General features: G+C 62.1%; 1 long non-coding RNA gene across 1 annotated transcript; it reads right to left on the reverse strand.

The window, feature by feature from the left end:
* Positions 1-352: 352 nt before the first annotated feature.
* On the reverse strand, positions 353-20,332 carry LOC309873514. The gene is made up of 3 exons (XR_014316395.1): positions 20,072-20,332; positions 2,462-2,632; positions 353-918 (listed from the first exon to the last, which is right to left on the reverse strand). It is a non-coding gene; the product is annotated as an uncharacterized lncRNA (long non-coding RNA).
* Between the last annotated feature and the right edge of the window lie 1,237 nt (positions 20,333-21,569).

Below are 21,569 nucleotides of genomic sequence, written 5' to 3' on the forward strand. Positions count from 1 at the left end.
CCCTTCCAGGGCAGCCCTGAGCCACGGACCTGCTACCCGGGTGTCTGGAGAGTGGGTGTTGGGGGGCGGGCTGGCTAGACCTCTGTGTACCCAAGGCCACACGGAGCCTTCCCAGGCACCTGGCAGCAGCTCAAGGCTGCAGGCTGGCAGGTGAGGTGCGCCGGGCCCTGAGACGCTCCCGGGGCGGCCCGGCCGGGCGCCTCGGTGTGCGTGCGTCCGACCACCAAGGGCTCGCCAAGCCGGACTCAGTCATTTCGCTCTGGCAGCCCCGCCACCGAGCCATGGAAATAACTTATTTTAGGAAGATGGGAACCCACCTACCACTTAGCGAGGAATGCGGACTAATTGCGAAGCCTTTCTCAGTTTCTTTATTTAGCTATTTATTAAACTGGCTCGGGCTGGGACTGATGGCCCGACGACTCTCTCGCTTGCATCCGGGGGGCAGCAATTTGGTCCTGATTAAAGGCCCCAGCCCACCTCCTCCCTGGGACGCACAGCTCAAAGCTCTGGGCTCAGGAATGCTAGGCCTGCGGCTCGAAGGCCTGGCCGCCCCCTCGAGAGCCTGCTTTTGCCTCCAAATCCACGCTGGGTCCCCACCGGCCTTAAAGATGTCGCCGTATCTCCCGGTGGCGCTGGCCTGGGCCCCAGGCTGAGTGAGCCTGGCACCGGGACCGCCAGCATCCCTCCCTGCGACCACCCCCCTCCGGCCCCAGACGCCCTCCGCACGGCAGCCCACGCTTGGCTTCGAGGCACCTTCCAGGATCTGACGTGGTCCCGTGTTGTCTATCTGCCCGCCCCTCTGGAGACAGCGTCCAAGAACCCAGGGCCCTTCCCTCCCCATTCATCCCGAATCTCCAGATTCTAGAACGTCGCTGGGCACACAGCCACACTCCATCCATAAGCCGCGATTTCTCCTTCCTGTTGGAGAAAGGAAAGAAAGCTTCGGAGACTGGCCCCAGAGAAACGGCAGCCTAGAAATCAAAGACATGTCCTTGTGGCCATCAGCCAGGTGGCCTGGTGGCCCCGGACTCAGGGACACGGCTGGAGGACCCCCCTGGTCCTCTCCGATGCCACAGAAAGCATTCCTGCTGGGAAAGAGCCCCGTTGGGCTCATCACCTACACACCCAGGCAAGAGCAACGGCCTGGCCACCTGCGGCCCGCCACAACCCCTGGCGTGGGAGGTCAGGTCCCAGGCGCGAATGAGGGAGCGGGGACGTGGGCACCTCTTGCATGGCCAGTGGGACGCAAAAAGGTGCATCCACCCAGAACACAGCCTACAATCTCCCTGATGATCAAGTCTGGACTGACCGCTGGTCCGGCAATCCTGTTCCTGGAGAGGAAAACCCGGGTCCGCCCTGAAATGCACACGTAACGCTCAGAGCGGCGTGAGCCGATTTCGTCCCCGCGTGGAGACTACCCAGATGTCTGTGCTTGCACCGACGAGGAACAGAGTGGGCTCCGGCCACACGGGGAACGAGGCCCGGGCCGTGGAGGGGCTGGAAGCCCTGACCCGCACGGCCACACGGACGGACAGACGGACCTAGAAAGCATTCTGCTCGGCGAAGGAAGCCAAACACAGACATGCGCCCAGCGCACGGTCCCCTCTCTGCGGAATGTCCCGGATAGGGACGTGGATGAGTGGTTGCGGGGGGCTGGGAGGCAGGATGGGTTGGAGGAAGCACGAACGGGCACGGGGTTTCCTTCTGAGAGGATGCCAGTGTTCTCAGCTTGGCCGTGCGCTGGGAATGGCCCACGCTCGGCGGAATCCCACTTGAAGTTGGGGAATCGTACGGTATGTGGTTCTCTCTCAGTAGGATGCTGACCAAAAGCACACACAAGACGGGGGGCCTCCTCCGGCCCGTCTGCTCCCGGTCGGTATACGACGAACTGAAATGCCCACCCATGTACCCCAAAAGGCATGCACTAGAATGTTCTAAAAGTCTCAGAGGGGCTCTACTCAAATGCCCGTTGGGGATTGACAGGTCAGGAGGAAGGAAAGCACGCTGTCTGAACCCCAGCCAGGACCAGGGCAGCACCGACCGATGCTGAGATTGTGAACCCCAACATGGGAGCACAAACACTGGGGGCCCCTTGCTACAGAGCCCAGAAGTCGGCAGAACCAGGGCAGGACACTGTGAGTCCGGCTGGGTGCGGCTGGGTCTCGGGTCTGGACAAGTTAAGGTTAAAACCAAGTACGGATGGCCACGGGGGGCAGGAGGCAGGGTGGGAGGCAGGTTCGGGGCCCCCGGGCAGCCAGACTCCAGCCCCGGCTGTCCCGGCTGACTTTGGTTGGTTACGGTTTTCTTCCTGTACCGTTGGCTGCTGACGGCACCGACCTGAGAGGCCCTAAGAGCGGCCACTGCGGCGAGCGGGTGGACCAGGGCCTAGCACAGGGCCAGGAGCTCTGAGCGCCCCTCACTGTGTCCACGCCCTGAGCCTGGGGCCCCGCGAACACCTTACCTTAGGTAGTGACCCCGGAGCGATGATCCGTGGCTCGGTGTAACCACAGGGAGGGTCAGAGGAGGACATGTGACTCTGGGGACAGCCCTCCTCATCATAAGGCCAGGAGCCAAGGGACGCAGGTGGCCTCCGGGAGTGGAAGAAGGCATGAGGCCGGCCCTCCCCGGCAGCCTGCGGAAGACGCGCAGCCTTGCTAGCACCTGACTGCGACCAGAGAGCCCATTCAGGACTCGGGGCCTCGGGGCAGTGGGAGAACCTGGTCCCGCTGCTTCCGGCTGCCGGTTCGGGGCCTTCGCTACCTCCGCCCCAGCACCTCCCTGCGGCGGGCCCCTCCCCCCTCCCAGGCCCCATGCACCCAGGCCCCGGGGGGCTGTGTAAACCCCCAGCACCCGTACGGTAGGGCCTGTGCCTGGCTCCCCGCCCACGAAGCGGAATCGGCGCTCGCCCGGGCAGGGCCGTAGGGCTCCTGACCCGACCCCAGGAGCGCCTGGAGCCTGGGCTGCCCCAGCCCGAGAGCCTTTCTCTCCCTGCTGAGGGTCTCCTCTAGGGTCCCTGGGCCTCCCGGAGCCCAGCAGGGCAGGGCCTTCGCCCCGCAAATGCTCACTCAGGACACCTGCAAACAGTCTCCAGCCCCCGCTCCACCTGGCACACATTACGGAGGACCTGCTGTGCCCCCAGGCTCACTGTGGGGCGGGGACACAGGTGAGCCAACACCAGCAGGGCCCCCCTCCCAGGGCACCCAGAGTCCAGCCGGGAAGATGGGTGTTGGTCAAGTCACGGAATCTGCACTGGGAGGGACTTGGGCAGAAAGATCCCGAAGACCTACCCAGGGAGGTGATCACGAGGGGGCGGGGATGGTCCCAGGCATTCCAGTAAAGGCCACGGAGGGGCAGCCAGGGTTCTGAGCCTGGTCGAAGGCTCTGGAAGGTTATAAGCCTAGAAAGACCACTCTGGCTGCCCTGTGGAGATCGGTGGGGGGGAAGGGGGAGCGTGAGTGGCTCTGGCTGACCCTGGAAGGAGGCCTCCGTGCTCACCCAGCGGCTGCCCCGGAGGCGGGACCCACCAACCTCCCCGCGTGCAACCTGGGAGCTGCTCTGAGCACCCTCCCTCCTGCTGGTGTGGGGGGCAGGGCTGGGACCTGCAGACAGCGGGGCAGAGCCCAACGGCGGGGGCTCCAAAAGGTGGCAACTCTGCAGCCTCCAGGGGCCGAGACCCCTGGGCGGGCGGGCTGGGCGGCCCACCCTGCCCCATTGTAAACCGGCTCTGCTCCTCCCCTGCCTGTTCACGGACCTGCAACCAGGCGCAAATTGGGCCCAGCCAGAGTCAAATCGGCTTTGATGAGCCAAATGGTGTGGCTCCTTCTAAGGGAGGCGAGGGTACGGCCCAGCCCCCAGGCAGGGCATCCTGCTGAGACCCAAGCCCAAGAAGGGGTGGAAAGTGTTGCTTTGTAGAAGCCTCTCTCCGGAGGGCTGTGGGCGAAGACCCAGCCAGGCCTCTCCCAGGAGCAGGTCCTCGGCCCCCAGGCCTGGCCTGCAGAGCACAGACACCAAGTCTGCCTTCCCGGAGGGAGGGGCTTCAAAAGAGGAGGGACAGGGATGCTGGAAGGAACTAAAGGGCTCAGTAAAAACGAACAAACCAGTGACGTTCTATCTTGAAGGCCTTTTTCGGGGTCTCAAGAGAAGCTGGGGCGCAGCGGGTCCTAGGCCCCCTTGCTTCTGGCACAGTCACCTGTCCTTGCTCACCTAGCCTCCCCCGGAAGGCCCCCTGTTCCCCAAAGTCCGCTCCCCACTGCAGCCGGTGGTCTCTCCCAGCACCGTAGGCCACTGCCTGCCAGGCCGCCCGTGGGGACCTCAGCAAGCCTGACGAAGCGCCCGGCCACGAGCCAGAATAGTGGGGGTGTCGCTGGGCGACGGAGCCAGGAGGGCCTGGGGAGGAGGGCAGATGAGGGCAGAGGCCATGAGCGGGCGGCGGGGGCCACTCCCGTGCAGGAGGTCGGGGGGCAGGTGCAGGGTCGAGGTTGTGCCAGGAGAGTCACGAGTCGGGTTTGGGACACGGTCCCCTTGGGCTGCCTCCCTCTCCCCCCGTGCAGGAGTCCCCTTAGCACCCGGAGCCCGTCTTCACCCAGGCTGTGGCCGGGAGACCCCTGATGCCTCTCCCGGCCCCCCGAGCCAAAGGAGCCCTCGGAGCTGTACTCATGTTCCCCGGCAGGAGCAGAGGGCAGAGATGTGCTGCGGGGTCCTGCCCACGGAGGGGCACTGAACATTCCAAGGCCCCGAGGGAGTTCCCCGCGTACCTCCTGGGGGTGGGTGTCCCTGTGGGGCGCCCGCCCACCACCTCCCTTCCCGCACGGTCAGGCAGGCGAGCATCCCCCCCTCCCTGCTCACGCCCTCGGGCCTCCCAGGCGCTCAGGCGAGGGGTCCCCGTGGGGTTCCCTGGGGCCATGACAGAGGGCTGGCCTTTGGGGCTCCCTCCTAGGGTGCCTGTGCGGGGCCTCCCTGCGAGCTGCTCTTGACCTCTCCTGGGGAGGTTGAGACCTCTGTGCCCACTGGACCCCTGTCTGGGTCCCCACATGAACTCTTCACGCCCCATACCCGCACCCCTCCTGGCCATGGGCACACTGGGCTACTCAACCCCACAGTCCCCCTGAGAAACCGCCAGGCCTCACACAGGCTGTGTGGTATCCTGGGCTGCCTCGCCTAACCCTTCCGGGACCGAGGACCAGAGGCTGAGTGGCCCTGCTCCCCGGCTTCACGGTCATTGGCTTGGGTTCTGCACATTCTTGGCACCCTTGGCTTCCTGGCACCTTGTCTTCCCACCCGGACCTCAGGCACCACGTGGGGTCTGCAGAAAAGATCGCTTTCCTGAGTCTCTAGGAAATCATAGTTCACAGTATTTTCTGTGATCTTTTTAATATTGTTGCTGTAGCTTGGGGATGTGAGTCCCTTCTACCCCCATGACCTGCATTTTCCTTCAAAGATGTTCTGCCCCTGCCCTAGGCATGACCATAAGTGAGAGGCCCCCGCTAATTGGACTGAAACTCTAGCCTGCAGTGAGGGGAGAAGAGTCACTCATCACCAATTCATTCAACACTGATTTCCTGAGCACCTACCATGAGTCAGGCATAGGCTCAAGTCCTGAGAATGCAGTCAGGCATTGGACAAAGTCCCTGTGCTCCTGGATCACGCTGTTCCTGAACTCCATCCACTCAGGTCAGTTCAACTCAACCAGCAGCCCCTTTAGTGAGAGTAGTATAGGCCCATTACTGGACGCAACCATTTTGCCCATTTTCACGGCTCAACAAAGGCTTTGTCGGCTGACCAGCACGACTGCAAATATGAGCTGCCCACCTACAAGCTGAGGGACTGGATACGTTATAAACATCTTAACACCTAAACTGAATAATGCACTGAGAAGGTGCCAGGCGCCGCTCCGAGTACCCAGCGCGACATGACATGACCGTGGGCCTTCCCAAGCCTGTGGGGCAGGCACCGCTGTCCGCAGGGGCAAGGACGTGGGGATGTGGGGGGAAACTGGCTGCTGGTGGGGTGTGCTATCCCTCTCTGGGCCTGGATCAGGGTCTTGGGGCGACTGTAACGGAATACCATGGACAAGGTGGCTTACAGCAGCAGGAGGCAGAAGACCAAAATTGGCATGTGGGTGGGGCTGTCCTCCTTTGAAAGCGCTAGGGGAGAGTCATTCCCACCTCCCCTGCTTCTGCGACTCTCAGCACCCCTGGGCTGTGCCCGAGCTGGGCTGGTCCGCGACTCCCAGCATCCCTGGGCTGTGCCCGAGCTGGGCTGGTGGCTGCTCCCCTCCCGCCACTGTCTCCATGGTCACGTGTCCCCTCCTCTGTGTCTGTGTGTGTCTCCTCTTCCGTCTCTTGCAAAGACGCCCGCCACGGGATACAGGCCACCCCAGGCAACCTAGGATGTCCCCCTTGACTCTAGATCCTTCTCTGCAAAGACCTCTATGTCAAATAAGATCACATTCTGAGACTCTGGGCAGGAACAACTCTTAGAGGCCACCAACGCACCCACTGCAGGAGCCTTCCAAGGTGTGGGGGTCCGGGCCAGGGGCTCTTCCTGTCCGCATCTCTGGACAAGCAGGTCGAGATTTTGCTCAGCATTTCCGGAAGGTGTCTTTGTAGCCATGGGACCCTGTGAGGTCTGCTATCCCAAGGTGACATCCCCACTGACCCACTGTCTCAAGGGCAAACGTCGGCAGACCGAGCCCATGAGGCAGGGGCCGTGACTTCTGAGGGCTCCTTGGTGGCCCCAGAACCCCTAGGTCCCCATTTGTTGTGGTTTCCAGGGCTGCCCCAGCCCCCTCTGGTGAGCCTGAGTGCCCAGCTCAGACAAGACAGAGAAATGCAGAGAGCCAGGGGGCCCCGCTTCATGCAGGGACACCGGGCACTTAGCAAGGAATGCAGCGGGGGTGGCAAAGTCCAGCTCTGGCGGGGAAGAGCCCATCTCATGTCCCGGTCCAGGTGCTACAGAGTGCAAACGCGGTTACAGAGCAGGACCCTGGTCCTGTCCTCCCGAGCAGCAGGGGCGGTTGGGGAGCAGACAGCAAGGACTGATCAGGTTTGGGGGAGAAGGGGAGGAGCTCTGCTGGATACCAGGGTGCTCGCAGGCCACCAGGAGCAGGAAGAGCAGAGGCCGGGAGCAAATTCTCTAGGGGCCCCGAGTGTCCGGGGGCCGATCCCGGAGGGCTTCGAGGTTCACAGAGGGGTTCAGACCTTTCTGCTGTAGGCAGAAAGTTTTAGGATGGGAAGTAAGGTTGGATCAGCATCCTAGAAACATCCCTGAGGACATCGTGACTCGAATGCGTCTGATTCAAATGAGTGAGGAGCCCTACACCGTGTGTGGAGTCGTCGACGACCCCAGAAACCCTCCTCCAGATGCTCCCGGGCCAAGGCCGAGTCTGGCCTGGAGGGGCCCGTGCTGACTCAGGAGGCTTCCCCGGTCTTCTCACCCTAGGAAGCCTTCTCGGCTTCTGCCCCAAATCTACCCCAGCCTGGTCCCCCCCAGCCGGGCTCCCTCCCCCGCGGGGCTCCAGGCACAGCTCCCTCCAGGACTGGCGGGACGCAGGACATTGTGGGAGGCCATTACAGGGCCTGGGGTCTTCACCCAGGGCATGAGGGCCACCAGCCCCCGCCCCCCCGGAAGGCACTCCCGGTCCCGCGTTGGGGCTGGTGCTGGCCCAGAGGTCCGTCTTCTCCACACTCCCCTCCTGGAGTCCATTCCTCAAGCAAGTGGTTTTGATTTTACAGGAAGTGGAGCAAGGGGCTAATCTGAGTTTAATTTTTAAAGCCAGGCCTTTGATTTCATACTTCTTCATTTGAGTAATTAATGCCTCCGAGTCTGGGGTCAGAATGCATCCCTGCTTAGCTCGCCTCTCCCACCTCCAGAGACAGACCTCGCGGCACTCGCGACCTCCAGACCATGAATCTGCACCCGCTGCAACGCTGCCACCCCACGCCGCTCTCCTCCAGGGACGAGGACACCCATCCCCGCGGGCTTGGGGTGGGGGGGGGTGTCCCGGGACCAATGCAGGCCCCTCCCCCTCCCACAGGGAGCCTATACCCACGCTGCTCCTCTTTCCCGGAGCACGTGGGCACAGAATGTTCTGGGCTTGGAGACAAATTTTCACACCCAGATTCCATCCGGGCAACCAACATTTATGAAGCGCCAACTGTCTACGAAGCACAGGGCGGATGGCGGGGGGGCACTTCGTTCCCAGAGGGGAGCAGGCTCAGGGCATGGCCGTGTGCAGGCACGAGCCCTGTCTGAGCCCTGGGCCGGGAGCGCGTCGCAGGGGGGGACCTGGACGGGATTGTGAGGCCAGGGGCAAGGGTGCGGGGGACGGTGCAGCGCCAGGGCCGAGCTCCAGAGGCTGTGTCTGGAGACAGATGCCGGAAGGCTTCTCCTAGGTGAGTTCCTGGGGAAATATTTTTTCTTTTTCTTTCTCTTTTCCCCCCACGAAGCACAGGATGAGTCCACGCCCTTGATTTCACCCTGAGCCTGCCGGCCGGCCTGCCCCTTCCTCGTGCTCCCATTTCGCTTCTCTTGTGCCACAGAGCGGCCGGGCGGTGTCTCGGGGACCTGGCCTCGCCGCGCGTGGTGCGGGGTTCCGACACGCACAGCTCTCTCTCGTGGGGGGGGGCGCAGAGACGCGGCTTAGCCTGGGGCACGTGCCGACCCTCTGGGCCTCCGACACAACCGCCCTCTGGAGACACTCCACTGCCGGCATCCAGCCCGGACACCCTGGGACGCCTTCGAGAGGCTAATGTCAAGATGGGACCAAGCTGAATGGAAATGGTGTTCTGGAGAGATCGGCACAGCCGGCAGCCCGTTCTCTGGGGCGCGGGCCCCGCACGACAGGTCCACACTCCACGTTAGCCACGGACGGTTCTCCTAAACAGAGGAGACCAGTGACTTGACCACAGGCGCCCACCAACCCCCACGACAAGCCCATCGACTAACCCAGTAAGGACAAAGACAGGGAGGCCACGCTTGGCAACGCTGGTCTCTCCAGACGTCGGAGGGTGTGCACAGCTGCCTTCGGGACACGGGGCAGGCAGCAAGGGCGGCGTCTGGAGCCTCAGCAGCTCCCGGGGTGGCTCTCAGGGCAGCTGGGGGGATCCCTGCCCCCATCAGGAGTGGGACTCGCACAAGGGGGTCACTTGGGCCTGGGGGGTGGTGGCAGCGTGAGGACACAGAGCAGCCTGGGGTTCTCCTGGTGGCACACACACGGCCACCCCTTGGGGGGCTCTTCCGGGGCCCCCAGGGTGTGCACACCTCGCCCTCTGGCCCTCGTGCGGGGGTGGGGTGGGCTTCTGTGGCTGCACTACCCCGGCCTCCTGAGCTCTCAGTGGGCTTCTCCGGGCTCTCAAAGGGCTCAGGGAGTCCCTGAACCCCTAGCTTCCCGCTCACTGCCTCACAAACTGTTCACGCACCCCGGGACACCGGGTGGAAGCCCAGGCTGCAGGGGCACAGGGGAAGCCGGACTCTCTCTGACAGGGTCAGGGAGGCCTCCTGCAGAGGGAGCACTTGAGAAGGAGCCCCCGTGGCCGACTGCTCTGTGGGGCGCCATCACGGTCCCTCGTAACAAGAGATGCTGGTGCAGAGCCTCTTGACAAAACCATGCTGGGGCCAGAGGAGTCTGATTCGTCTTACGCCGTAACCATCTCAGGTCCGCGGTGGACGCTGGCCCTCTGCGTCCTAGCTGCTGGCTTGAGTGTCTGCTTTTCTGAGCCTCAGTTTCCCCATCCCAGCACAGGGTGTACAGAACCTGCCTCTGGGGGCCACGGGAAGACCTAAACCAACCGCAGTAATGGCCCAGAGCAGGGCTGGCTGATAGGAAGCCCCACTCAGGGCTCAGAGCCGGTCACTAGAGGCCGGGTCCTGTGTCCTGATCAGGGAGCCGGTGGAGCGCCACCTGGACCTGAACCCGAGGAGCTCAGAGCGTGGTGGGGAGAGGTGTCCACGTGTGAGGCTCACACTGCCGCCAGGATGCCCCCCTCAGGGACCCCGCCAGCCCCTTGCTCAGGGTGGGCTCCTTCCGGGGCCCCGACGTTTGAGCGCAGTCCTGAGCCATGCATGGCACCGGCCGGAGCAGGAGAGATGGGCAGCTCCGAAAGGAGACAGTCCTCACTGCGTCCAACACACACATGCGAACACACGTGCACGGTACACGCACACGGGTCTGAAGGCGTGCGCACAAGCAGACACACGCACACAGATGTGCACACACGCCCATCTGCACACCTAAGCACATGGGCAGAAATGCACACGTGTGCGTGCAAGACAGGACTGTGCACTATGCACACACACGTATACACACACGTGTACACACATGCACACTCACACGAAGGCACACACGAGCAGACGCCAAGCACACAAAGACGCACGCACACGGGTGCACACGCATGCACACACGTATGTGCCCACAAACACACGGAGTATACCCCATGCTTGCGGAGATGCAGACACGTACGTGAGCACACGGTGCCCCCGCCCACATACAGACACACCCACAGCCAACGGGAAGGTCCCCCGTCCCTTCACCAGGACCGCAGTGACCTTCAGCCCCCGGGAGCCCGAGAGCATTGCTCAGTAGCCACGGATCTCTAGGGTCAGAGTCAGAGAAAACCAGACACCCCCCCACCCCGCCCCCGCAAAACAGCATCACCTTGTGGCGGCAGCAGGACCAGGTGGGCGGGGAGAGGCCTCTTTCCAGGGGGACGGGTTTTCCCTAGAGCTGTGCTCCCCAGCCCGCTGGGGGAGGGCACTCACACACTCTTATTTGTGATGCTCTGGTCTGGACCAGCATTTGCTCCCCTTCCCCGCCGCCCTTGGCTGGCTCCTGTGGGGCCCCCCCACCCCGAGGTCACCGGGGCACTGAGTCTCGCTCTGCTGGGGATTGAAGGAGACCTTCATTCCCTGCGCTTCTTGCCTATCTGTGAAGCCATTATATTGACGTCCTGGGACTCCCCACGAACAGACAGCCGCGGCGGCATCTCCCTGGGGCTCCTCGCCTGCCCGGTTAGGCTCCCTCGTTCCTCCGCAGAAAACCAGCGTCAGCACCCCCTTGGAGCTGGTGAGAAAGGCAGGACCTCGGGCCCCCTCCGGACCCTCGGACCCCAGAGGATGTGGGCAGCACCGCCGCCGTGATAGCTCCCAGCATCTCTCACCTCCTCTGGGTGTCCCCTACCCCCGTGAGGGCCCAAGCATGCCCCCTTGTCCCCAGCCCCAGCCTGCCGGGATGAGAGCTCATGGCCACGCAGGGGACAAAGGACTAAGAAGCCGTAACGGTGAAACGGGGCACGGTGTTTCTCCCCACCTGCCCGTTCACACCAGCAGCTTGGCAGAGGTGTGTGTGGGGGGGGGAGTGGACTTGGCTCTGAGACAACCACCCAGGGCCGAACCCTGGTTGTGGCATTCTGCAGGTGGGTAACCCTCTCTGTGCCTCCGTGTGCCCGTCCACCAAGGGGAGTTGTTAGGAAGGTTAAACAGGATCCGTGCAGAGTCGATCAGTGTTCGCGAGCGAGGGTGTACTGGCTTCGCACTGTGCTCAAACCCATTCCCCCGGTTCTAACACACATTGACTTGGGGCCCCATGTCCAGATCCTGGAGAAGGGGTCTCGGAGAGGACAAAAGCGGGAGGCCGGGTTCCTACAGCCCCACCTAGACCCGGCGAGCGATGGCCTGTGACTGCGGACCCCGGCTTCAAAGGCATCAGAGGTGGCAGCGGCTTTGCCCACTTCCATAATTCGCTCCACACCAATTAATCTCTTGCTGTCGACGCGAATACAGGTCCTGCGGCGGCTGAGCTCCCTCCCCAGAGAGCGCGCCACGAGCTCACGGCCAAGGGGCTTGCTTTCTTCCAGCAGAACGTTAATTTCCCTGGAGTCCCCCCCGGAAAAGAGGTTTTAGAACAAGACGTGAAGCTTGGCAGGAATCTGACATCTGAAACAGCCGCCTCACGGGAGAAGAGGGGTTGAGACGTTTGCTAATTGCCCATCGAGCTCCCGCGTGAGCCTGGAGATGCTTGCAAAAAAGTTCCCGTCCGCTGTGCCCGGGCTGGTTTCCTGGTGGATGATGCTCCGAAGGGGGTGTGTCAGGCTTTGCCTTTGGTCAGCACCCTTCCAGGAGCCCAGGAGAGGAAACGGGAACTTGCTCTTGGAAAATCAGAGCATGGGGTGGGGGGCAGCTTGTGTTTTAGACCCATCCCTGCTGAAAGCCTGCGGGGTCACCGAGAGCAAGACGCTTCTCTTCCTGGGCACCTGGGCAATGAGGTCTCGACATTCTGAGGCTCCCGCTGCCCCAGCCCCCCGCCCCCAGCCCTGGCGCTCAGTGGAGGGATCTCCCTTGCCAGACACAGAGACAGAGACAGAGACAGAGACAGAGACAGAGTCTCCCAGCCAAAGCGCTCAGGTCCTGTGCAGACTGAGCTTGGAAGAGCCGTCTCTGCCGGGTGTTTGGTGTGGAGACGCCAGGTAATTCCAGCAGTTACATTCTTGCAATGGGAGCCCTTGGAAAGGCCTGGGCTTGGGGTGCGGTGGGGCAGAGGGGCGGGTGTCACCGCAGCCCGCCTCTGCATCCCAGTCATTGCTCCCACGAGAAGGGCAGCACAGGAGGGGGGGCTGGTTCTGCGGACAGGGTCTGACCAGCCCTCCTGCCCACCCCTCTGCACCAGATTGTGCCCCCACCCCCCAGGCGCCCCGTAGGAATTCCGGGGCCCCTCCCCTATTCCAGAGTCAAGGGGAACATTCCGGAATAAAACAGCCTGGCGTCCAAGCCATTTCCCAACCCAGAGCTCCCCCTGGGGCCCGTGAAATTGCAAAGTGCAGAGGATGCCGGCCACGCCCAGCATCTGCCCTTGAGCTGGGCTCCGAACTCGTCCCACGACTCCCAGCTCTGACCCCAGGGCTGTGCTCCCGAGCTATTCTGTGAAAAGCAGATAAAGGAGCACGCCCAGGGCAAGCAGCTGGACTGCAGAGCACGTGTGCCTGCGTCCGCAGAGGACCCTCCGGCGGCCTCGCAGGCTTCCCTGGTGACCACAAGGGTGGCCTCGACTCCCCAGTCCCCAGTGCTCAGCAGCAGCTCCAGACAAGCACACCCCTGAGTTTAAAACAAACAAACAAAAACCTTCCCTTTGCTTTCCGGTAATTTCCTTAATTCAGTGTGCTTCCGCCCAGACTGCCGCCCCCGAGCCCTCTCCAAAGAGAGCTTCTCCCGCTGTGAGCTGGCACACGACAGGTGCCGTCACCTGCAGATCCGGGGTACGCGGTGGGGGGCGACGTCAGCCCCGGCTGCGCCCAGCCTCACCTGCCGTGTCCTGCGCGGGGGGGCTCGGAGGCCCTTCCTGAGAGCACCCAGCCCCTCCCGGAACCTCCATGTCATCCCTCCGTCGCCCCCCGAGGCCCCCAAACGCGGCTGCAGAGGGCCAGGGAGGGAAATGGGCCTCACTGTGGAGGAGAAACAGCTCCGGCTCATTCTGCGGGCGAACGCAGGGAAAGCCCCAGAAATGAGGCAGAGTGGACCGTGTTAGGGTCCACCGCGAACCCCACGGGGCAGAGGACTTTGTATGGCATCCAGCTCGTCTCTCTCCCTCTCCGAACCCCAAGACTAAGACGTCCGTAAAATGATAGTCGCACCAGGAGCAGACGCAAGGATCAAGCCCCTTCTCTGCGCCAGGCTCCGGGCTAAGCCCTTGGTTCTACGGAACCTTCTGGAATCTTCTGTATAGTCCCAGAAAGCAGGCTCTCTTATCGCCCCCTCTTTTAATTCATTTTGTTTGTTTATTTTTTTCATTCTCCAAATACCGGCTGAGCACCTGACCCGATTTTATACGAACTGAGCCTCGGAAAGGTTCCAGAGTCTTCCGAAGTTTTCAAGACCCACGGGCTGAAATCTCCAACCCCCTGATTTTGGGTTAAAGTCCTGCATCAAAGCCCGAAAGAGTTGCCCCTGCCTTCCTCCTGCAGTCCCACACGCACAGCCGGCAGCCTCGCCGGGGCGCAGGGGTGCAGAGAGGGGCCCCCCTACCGAACGGCATCGGCTCCTGGGCACTGAGTGTCGCTCTGCCCCCGAGAGTTCAAGCTGATAACGCGCCCGGAGTCATCACTTGGTAATGGCCCCAGAGCTGTGCTGTCCAGTCGGGACGACGAACCACCCCAGCCAGAATGTGTCCTCGTTACTTGGCCGCGAGCCAACCGGCTCCATCTTGGCTCGGTGCCCAACTCCAGCCAGGTCTCCGCCTGGATCACCGGCCACGGCACCCTTCCCAGGAAGGCACATCAGAGGCGTCTGGCCCCGCCAAGGTGAAGCCGGGGGAGGTTAATGACTTACGGTGGGTCATGGCGCCCTTACCCGACAGGACTCTGCCTACCTTTATCTTGGACTTGGCATTCTTCGGGCAACCAACCCAAATCCACGGCCATAAACGGTGGCCTTTGCCCATCTGGAATTGCCGCCTCATAGGATGCCGATTGCTGACCCGCAGTGTTTATTTATTGGGAGTATTTTTAGCTTGTACTCGGATCGCCGACTTTCCTCTTTAATCCTCGACTTGAATAGAAAGGAAACGGAGAGTCACACGCAGGTCGCTTGAACTCTGGGGTAACTTTCGGGCAATGCTCGGGCCACCGAGGTCAAGCTTCCGCCGGCGACAGCCCTGCCCGCAGCCGGCGAGCGGTGCTTGGCCCCCCAGGGTGCGTGCGCGGATCAGAGCCCGGCCCGAGTCACGGGTCAAGGGGTCCACCCAGGGACCCACGGAGGGGCCACAGCCGGAGAGGGAAGTGATGGGCCCTGGGGCCCGTGGACCCCAAAGGGGCCCCTGCTAAGTCCCAGGGTGACTGCTTGACACTTTGTGCGAGATCGGGCGCAATCCCGCACCCACCGTTCAGAGACGACCCTCAGCTTCCTCCCAGCCCTGGAGTCTTTGGCTTGAACATGGACGCGGCTAACCCGCTCCGAGCCTCGGTTTCCACAGCGGTTAAAAAAGGGCTAATGGTAGGATTAAGTAAAGGTCCTCGGCACACGGGGAGCATCCCGCGAGGGGTGTGTCCGGTTGTCCTTGTCACCGACGTCGCTCCTCTGTTTCAGGGACACACGTGTTGGTGCATCGGGGGGACGTGCGGGAAACCGCCAGCCCACCCCGGGGGGCACGCGGAAGAAATGGGATGGGGAGAATCTGGTTACTGTCCCGCTGCCAGGAGGGGGCAGTCAGGGAGCCCAGGGTGCTGACCAGAGTTGTGGCCTTGAGTAGAGGGGGGACGCCCGTGTCCCCGGTGGCCCCAGGGGCTCGGCAGGAAAGAAGCCAGCCCCTCTCTCCACGCTCCCGATCAGTCTCTGGCTCCTTCCACCGGCTGAGCCCAACCAGCACCCACAGGCCGGGAAGCGGGTGACCAGTCAGCCTCTGGGGGCAGAGAAGCAGGGTGGGGAGCGGCGTGGGCTGGACCAGGGGCAGGCGCAGGCAGACAGTCGCCATCTGCATAGGGTCTTTCTGTCCCCCGCTGCCACGTTTGCCTGGAGGCCAGACACGGCGAGTCGCACAGAGCTGGGTGCCGGGCACTTTTTATTCCTGTAAATATTCTTGAGTTTTGCTCCGAGGTAGAGCTAGGTGACATGTTTGTCGTTGAATGTGATGGCTTGGCGTCGCACATTTAGAATTCTCGGATGGGACCTGAGCCGTGTCTCACCTACGGCTGACTTCGATCACTAAGGAAGCCAGGCCTTTCTGCTCAGTCCACGGCAGCCGCTGTCCGCTGCGAGGCCTTCCTGTCCGGGGACAATCGGAGTGATTTGTCATGCATTCCTCTAGGGGTTCTTTCCTCGGCCCGGGGTTGCTCCTCCACGTGCACGCTGGTCAGTTCTTGGCTGAACACGCGGAGGCCTTCTGCACACCCCAGACACTGCTGTCCCCGAGTTCAGGGCCCTTCTCGGCTTGGGGAGCCCCGCCCCGTACCATGACCTGGGGACTCTCGAGGCTGCAAGCTTCGGAAGTCGCAGGACTCACCGCCTCAGGAATTTACTGTCCTGTGTTGCCTGACGTCCGGCTTCTGCAAACCATGCTCGCCTACATCCTGTGCAGGCTTTGCCCAAAGGAGAAGGTTGCATATAGGTTTTTAGGAATGGTTTTATGGTATGAGTGAAATTTTGTCATAGACATCCTTTGGTCCTTCACTCTTAAAGGGTTTTTTTGTGTGTGTTTTTTTTTAAATAAACTTTTTGTTTGGGACGAATTTTAGAGTCACTAAAATATTTCTGAGGAAGAACAGAGAGCTCCCCTCCCCCACCCTCAGCTGACTCGGGCAGTACCTGAGAGGACCCGTCACCATGTCTGAGCCCAGGAGATCAACACCGCTAAAACTAGGCCCGGACCTCATCCCCGCCCACCGCGTCTTCAAGAACCTTCCTGCCACATGCCCGTGGGGACTCGGGAGGCGTCCCCGCCGCGACGGGCCCGGACGCTCTCCCCTAGGCAGACGCCGGGCTGAGGCCCCCGCCGTGTGGTTTCGGACACTCCAAAATGGACGTGCATTTGCAGGCTCTCCAAGGGCAGAGCCAGGGAAGGTGGCCTAGACCCTCCACTTGCCCACCTGCGGCTGCTGGGCCCGTGAACGGTGGGGAGCCCAAACCAAGGGGCGCTGTGAGTGTGAGGTCCACGTGGGCCTTGAAGACATTGAACGAAGGTACCAGGAATGACACACGTCACACAGATAATGTTTCCACGCTGACCGTCGGTTGACAGGGTCAGACGTTGGAAATGCTACATTAAGTAGAATAAGCGATTAAAATCAAGGTCCCCTGCTTTACTTCTCGTGTTTAAGGTGGCAGATAGAACGCTTCCCGTCACCCGTGCGACTCCCACTTTATTTCTCCTACTGGACGACAAACCAGTTATGTGGACAAGCCCTGGGACAGAAGCAGTTCCGTGCCCCACCCCCCGCCACCACCCGTACCCCCTGCCAACCTGCACTGCCCCACCTGGGTCCCCGCCACCACCCACCTCCCGCTGTCCCCCGGCCACAGCTGAGACCCACCAGAGCCCCAGGTGGCCACGGGGAGCCGGAGCCGAGTCGGGCTGGCTCCGGATGTGGCCACGAGGCTGCAGAGAGGTCCTGGGTGCCCTCAAGGGGTCAGTGGCCTGCCGGGCACGGCCATGGCCGTGGCTGGGATGCCCGGAAGCTCCTGCTGAGTCACGTTTCTGTGCCGAACTACAAGGAAATTCCTTCCCCGAGGCTCGCTTCCCCGTTCGGAGAGTCTGGTTAATAAGTTACCTGCCCGTCCTGTCCCCAGGTTACCCAGACCCGGGGGCCCCCCATGCATGCCCAGGGTGACCTCCAGTGTCCGACGCAGGGCGTGGCGGGGTGGGAACACATCTTCTTAAATGCGACTGCTTCCGAAGGGAGCCGAGCGAGGGGCCGCCAGCCTTCACACTCTCGGTCCGGAACTAGCCGCCTCCCACCTGTCGCCCCCTCGCCTCCGGCCTTCTCAAGCGCACACACTCTCCATACATCACGACAAGAGCACATGCGTGCTGTCCTTAGCAGGACGGGGCAGGAGGCTGGCGGGCACATCAAGCTGGAGCCCTGCCCTCCCCCGCGGCCCCCATGCCACGTCCCTCTTCTGTCCTTTCAGACTTCCGCTGCCAACCTCCCCCATTCCTGGGGCGCGGAAGGGCTTTTCCCATGTTTACGAAGGTGTCGCACCTGTCCAGCTGTCCTCCCAGAGCAACAGACCCCGGGGCACTTCCCTGCGCGGGACGGGGAGAAGCCAGCCTCCTCCTGCTCCCTGTAAGCTGGAGGACGACACGGCCAGCCCCCCAAATGCACACACCCTTGGCACCCGCGTCCCGGGTCTAGGAATGTAGCCCACGGATGTCCTCCCTCCCTGCCACGGGGCGGGGCTCCCGGGGTCTTGCTGCCGCGTGGCTGACAGGAAAGCAACAGGGACCAGCCCGGTCAGCGATGCCGGGCCTCGCACTGGCTCACTGGGCTGCCATCCGGGCCAAACCAGGTCCAGCCGAGCAGATGCCGCGCCCCCTCCGCAAGCCCGAGAGCGGACGCGGATGCGGGGCTGGGACCCGAAGCCCCCGCTCTGGGGTTTTCCGAGATGGGTCTGCACTGGCATGTGCTCGCGCGCACGTCCGCTGGGCCTACATCGAACACGTCTAAGGGCGTGTGAGAAGCAGCGGCAGAACTTAACCCTGGAAATCGGGTCTCTGGGCTGCGGGCGAGGAACCAGGAGAATTTTCCCTGCACACGTCCCGGAGCACGTGATGACTTTCTTCCGACCACCCAGAGCGGGCTGCTTGGATTCAAGGACGACGGAACGCAGCTCTGATGACAGCAGCCGGGCCACGGGCTGGACGGGCGGCTGCTAAGACCTCGGGCTTCAGCCGGGAGCTCCATGGAGGCCCCCACTCGGCTTCCTGGGGTCCAGCCCCGGGGCTGTGGGGGCCGCTGTGGAACCTTGGACTCCACCAGCCTCCGGCGATGCTGTTCCCTCTGCCTCCTCCAGGGGAGCCCGTGAGCACCGTGCCCAGGCCTGTCCTGAGGCCCAGCAGCCCCCAAAAGGGCTTCCTTCCCTTTAGCGGAGCTGATGGGCAGGGAGAGGGGTGCGATGTGCAAGGTCTGGACCCAAGGTCCCCCCAAATGCTGCGGGAGCCGGGGAGCAGCCCCAGGTTCACCCCGTACTGACCAAAGTCTAGGGCAAGTGGGGCTTCCTCTGACCCCAATGTTCTCCCCTGTAAAAGGGGGAGCAGAGACTCCTCCCTCATGGGGAGCTGGCCCTCCCTGCGGGGAGAGGCGGGGCCAGGCTGCTGAGCCCCCACCCCCGGGCCGTGTTGCTCAAGTCCCGTGTCAGCGTCATAGGCGCCTTTGCCTCCCTGAGAAATCTACTCTCTTACCTTTAAAGACCTCTTGTTTAAAAATAAAGCACAAGGACCAAGCAATGCCCCAGGGACAGAGACCCCCATAGGTGGCTCCCCACCCCCGCGCCGGCATCCACTCCCCTGCGCTCAATCCTAACCTCTGGGATTGGACCCAAGAATCTGCTTAAGGAGAGCCTGGGGGTTCCAAGGCACACAGTGTGAGAACTGCCCTCACTGTAGAGCCTCGGCTCGCTGTGGGTGACGAATCCAGGGCCGTAGTCCGTACCCAGTGACACTTGGCAAGCACTGACCACAGTCATCCCCAACCCAGGGCCAGGGTCCTGGGAGAGAAGCAGGCCAGGGCCCCCCACAACCTCTGACTTGTGGGGGTGTCTCTCGCAGCTTCGACCTGAGCTCTGCAGGCTCAGCATCCGGAGGCCTCACCCCGCTGCCCTGCTTTTCCTGTCCCTCCCTGGCCCTGGGGGCTGGCCCCAACCTGTTCTGCTCCAGGCCTGCCCCTGAGCTCTGCCCCCTCTGTCCCGGAACTTTTGTGGAAAACACTGGGGACACACGCTCTTCTTCGTGAGAGCTCAGAGGGGACACATGCTGGCCGGGAGCTGCCAGGGCCTCACCCGTGACAGGGTGACAGGGTGGGGGGTGACGGTGCCCCAGAGCCAGGCCAGCAGACACCACAACCCTCGGACCACAGAGACCAGAGCCCCGCGTCGCTGGAACTGTGGGACCCAGAGGCCCACGAAGCCACTTTGAGTTGGTTTCTTCACTTGCAACGAAAACAGAAGCTAAAACGAGGGGGGTCTGGGGGGGCTCAGTCACTGAGCATCTGCCTTGAATCAAGCCCCACGCTGAGCTCCCTGCTGGGCGGGAAGCCTGCTTCTCCCTCTCCCCCTCCCCCTGCTTGTGTTCCCTCTCTCGCTGTCTCTCTCTGTCAAATAAATAAGTAAAATGTTTAAAAAAAAACTAAACTAACCTGAAACAAGCGCAAACACAAGCGGCAAGGCCGTGAGCCTCTCTGCCTCGAGAAGTTCCTGTTCACATCACCCGTTTCCGGGCGGCCTCCTTCCCCAGCCCAACTCCCCCATGCGGGGGCCGCTGTGGGCCCCACGGCCCCCTCTGGCTGGGTAGCCCCAGCACCCAGGCCTGGGGCTGGACCGAATTTAAGGGGCTGAATGCTGTTGTCAGCTTCTGCAGTTGTGAAGGTCTGCTTACCTGCAGCCGGCTCTCGCCGCCCGTCACTGGTTTAGGCTTTTACGTGGGTCGTTTGCTTCTCCCGGGGAGGCAGGAGCAGTCCCGAAGGCGCCTGGTGGCAGGGGAACCAGGACTTCTTCTTTATAGAGTGATGGAGCCCGGGCCAGCCATGGCTCTGCAGCTGCCCGGCCCCGTGGAAACCCTGCATGGCAGGTGGGGGGCCAGGAACAGAGGCCATGAAGGGCAGGGACCATGCAGGCTCACCAGCCCCACAGTCAGAACAGAGCCGGGGAGGTGACAGGAAGAGAAGCCTCTGGGAGGGAGGCCCCTGGCGAGCCTCAGTCCCGCACGCCGTGTCTTGTTTCCGCTTCTAGTCTCCTGCCCCTCCGGGCATGCCTGGATCCGTCCAGCCCCGTCTCCACTCTCCTGCCTGCCAGTGTGAGTGGAGCACTGGGCCTAGAGCCAGAGCTGGGCCCTTGCTCTGGGCCTCCACTGTCCTCACCTGCCAAATGGGCATAAGATGCTGAGCCCCCCCACCTTGCAGGGGGGCTATGGGGACCCACAGGAGGCGGCAAGGTCTGGGCAAGGCATGGACTGACCCATGGGATGTTGTCTACAGAAGGTTCTAGGAGTCCCATCTATGATCCCTCCCCCCAGGACGTTTGCACTCTGATGCAGCCGGCAGAAGCCAGGCCTAGCCCCTTGGATGCAGGTGGTGTGAGGTGGAAGGTTTCTAACTCCAGTCTTCTGGATTTATCCATTCAACAAATGTCCACTGCCGATCTATCCTTTGACTGGCACCGGTGCTGGGAACACGGCAGAGGCCGAAGCGGACACAACGCCTACGCTCCGGTGGAAGTAAACACACAGTAAACATAACAAGGAGAATGTACGGTCCGTTGGATGATGATGAGATCCAAATAGGAGACTTCCGGAGGGAATGAGGATCGGCATGGCTGAGTTGGGGTTGGAGCCTCAGTTTTCCATCAGGTGGCCAGGGAAGGCCTCACCAGGCGGGTGTCATCTGAGTTAAGAGCCAAAGGAGATGGGGAACGGAGACACAGAGATCCCAAGAAGAGTGGTCCAGACAGGTCATGGGATGTGCAAAGGCCCTGTGGTAGGAGCTTGGTGTGCGCAGAGAACAGCCAGGGCGGTAGAGGTAAAGGATCTGTGAGAAAGTTAAGAGAAGTGATCAGGGAGGTTTGGGGTCAGGGTATGGACTTGGCTTTGACTCTGGGTAGGATGGGGTCTGAGGCATTATAAGCCCGGGACAGAATGATGTACAGGAGACCCCTTTATCCACAGGAAATCCATTTCAAGACCCTCGTGGATGGCTGAAACTGCGGACAGTACCAAAGCTGCATCTACTCCATCTTTTCTATGCATACAGACCTATGATAAGATTTAACTCAGGGGCGCCTGGTGGCTCAGTCAGTTAAGCATCCAACGCTAGAACACTCACTGACGGACACTGACTTTGACTTTGACGTTCCTATGACTTTCATGGGTCGTGAAGCCG

Source organism: Mustela nivalis (genome assembly GCF_964662115.1).
Source record: "Mustela nivalis genome assembly, chromosome: 9".
In the NCBI taxonomy this organism is placed as follows: Eukaryota; Metazoa; Chordata; class Mammalia; order Carnivora; family Mustelidae; genus Mustela; species Mustela nivalis.